At 48.0% G+C, this 2500-nt stretch overlaps 1 protein-coding gene across 1 annotated transcript in view; it reads left to right on the plus strand.

The window, feature by feature from the left end:
• The window catches only part of dpf1 (double PHD fingers 1), a 99250-nt gene that overhangs the window by 91909 nt on the left and 4841 nt on the right, over nucleotides 1-2500 (plus strand). The window lies entirely within an intron of this gene.

A 2500-nucleotide genomic window follows, 5' to 3' on the forward strand; every position in this document is an offset into this window, starting at 1 on the left:
GTTAATGACATTACAAAATGGCCTCCCGCTGTGCACCTGTCTCCCAGCGCGGAAGCGGCGGGTCTGTCTAGAGGGGGGAGCCCTCCTTCTGCTCCTGTGAAAATATTTACCAGACCCCCTCAAGACCTCCCAGTGGAGCTCTCCACCCACCTACCCACCCTCCACTATCAAAACCATCCACCCACCACCACCCACCGCGCACCCCAACTCATCCCCACCCTCTGCTCTGCTTCGCTGGCAGAGCGTGAGCTGGAAAGTCCCAGGCTTCACTTTGGGCCTGCTTGTCTCTCCCTGGATAAAAAAAAATACAGACAGACTGAGGCACACATCAGCATACACAAACACACTCGCTCTTTCTGTCCATCTCTCTCTGTTTCTTTCTCTTTCTCTTTCTCTGTCTCTCTCTCTGTGTCTCTCTCTGTGTCTCTCTCTGTGTCTCTCTCTGTCTCTCTCTCTCTCTCTCTCTCTCTCTCTCTCTCTCTCTCTCTCTCTCTCTCTCTCTCTCTCTCCCTCTCTCTCTCTCCCTCTCTGCCTCTCTTTCTCTCTTTCACTCTCTCACACACACAGAAAAAAAACACTTCAGGCTTGTTGATCTCTCCCATGAAAAAACGCATGGATGCACGCGCCGCGGCACACACACACACACACACACACACACACACACACACACACACACACACACACACACACACACACACACACACACACACACACACACACACACACACACACACACACACACACACACACACACACACACACACACACACCAGACAGATGGAGAGAGAACCCAGAAACTCCCCCTCACATTACCACAGAGAGAGCACAGGCATTTCTACTTTTTTGTCTGCTTTTCTCTGTTATTCTGCTGTCTTTTTTTTCTTCTTGTTTAGTTTGTTTCAGTCCTCTTCCTCTTTTTTGTCTGTGTGTCTCAGTGGGTATACCTTCTCTGCTGTAGAAATCCACCTTCGTTTGTGTTTTTACCTTCCATAAACTATCTTGCACTCTTCACTCTTAGCTGTATGCTGTCCCTGCAAGTGTGTGTGTGTGTGTGTGTGTGTGTGTGTGTGTGTGTGTGTGTGTGTGTGTGTGTGTGTGTGTGTGTGTGTGTGCGTGCGTGCGTGCGTGCGTGCGTGCGTGCGTGCGTGCGTGCGTGCGTGTGTGCGTGTGTGTGTGTGTGTGCATTTGTGTACAGTGTGCACATATGTTTATTTGTATGTGTGTGTATGGCATGTGCACATAAGTGTGTGTGTACTGTGTGCGCGTGTGTACATGGGTGAGTGAATGCTTGCATATGGGTGAGTGAGTGCACTTATGGGCGTGTCTATGCACCTGCATGTGTGTGTGTGTGTGTGTGTGTGTGTGTGTGTGTGTGTGTGTGTGTGTGTGTGTGTGTGTGTGTGTGTGTGTGTGTGTGTGTGCGTGTGTGTGTGTGTGTGTGTGTGTTCCACAGCCCCAATAATGACGATGATCCTCCAGGGGCATACTGTCCCATTACTGCCGTGCGTGTGCTCTCATTATAAAACTTGTAATGAATGGGGGACAGTAGCTTCACAGTATTATGAGCAAGAGGGCTTAACGGGACACACTGCTAGACCTTCTCTAAATTCAGCCGTGGCCTAATGGCTTGGGATTTTGTTTTTGGATCATAGGGTTGTCGGTTCGAATCCCACCCTGACCAAAAGGGAGAAGGTCTATCCCTACACCTTCATCCATTGCTTAGGTTCCCTTGAGCAGGGCACCTAACCCCAAATTGCTCCAGGGACTGTAACCAATACTCCCTAATAACTGTAAGTCGCTTTGGATTACAGTGTTCGCTAAGTGTAATGGAATGAAGTTACATGAATGCACTCATTACTAATCCCCCGTTTCGCTTCTCCGTTACTCTATCCAAGGAGCTCTTAAAGGGGTATGCCACTATTTTGGGGTTTAATACAGTTAAAATCGTCGGCCAGGGTTTATAAAGGTGGTAAAGTGTCTTATTTTTCATGTAAGCCGTTGTCTTGCTTTAAGACAAGTTAAAAGAGGGAGCATGTCGCTAAGCTAGTGAAAGTCAATGGCTCTTTTAACTTGTCTTAAAGCAAGACAATGGCTAAAACCCCAAAATAGTAGCATACCCCTTTAAAGGAGCATGTTCTGGGGTAACCGACCACACTTGGGCTTGCATACCCATGGGGACCCAGGTTCAAGAACTGTCTGGGTACTTTCCCAGCCCTGTCGCATCATCCTCATGCAAACTTTTCTGGTTGTCATCTCCACTGCCCTTTTCCCAATGAAGGCATAAAAAGCTCAAAATAAAAACTAAAAAAGTGTCGTCTTTCGTTCTGCTGCGGTTGGGAATAGAACCATCTGACTAGTGAGGTGTGACCTCAACAACTCACACCTTGTCCATCTTCAGGGTGTTGTCGCACTAATGACTCACACCTGACTCTTTTGTCAAGTGTTGAAGGCAGGAGTTTGGTGAAATATATTAACTCCCACCATTCCCTACCTCATCTGA

This window comes from Engraulis encrasicolus, chromosome 8 (assembly GCF_034702125.1).
Source record: "Engraulis encrasicolus isolate BLACKSEA-1 chromosome 8, IST_EnEncr_1.0, whole genome shotgun sequence".
Taxonomy (NCBI): domain Eukaryota; kingdom Metazoa; phylum Chordata; class Actinopteri; order Clupeiformes; family Engraulidae; genus Engraulis; species Engraulis encrasicolus.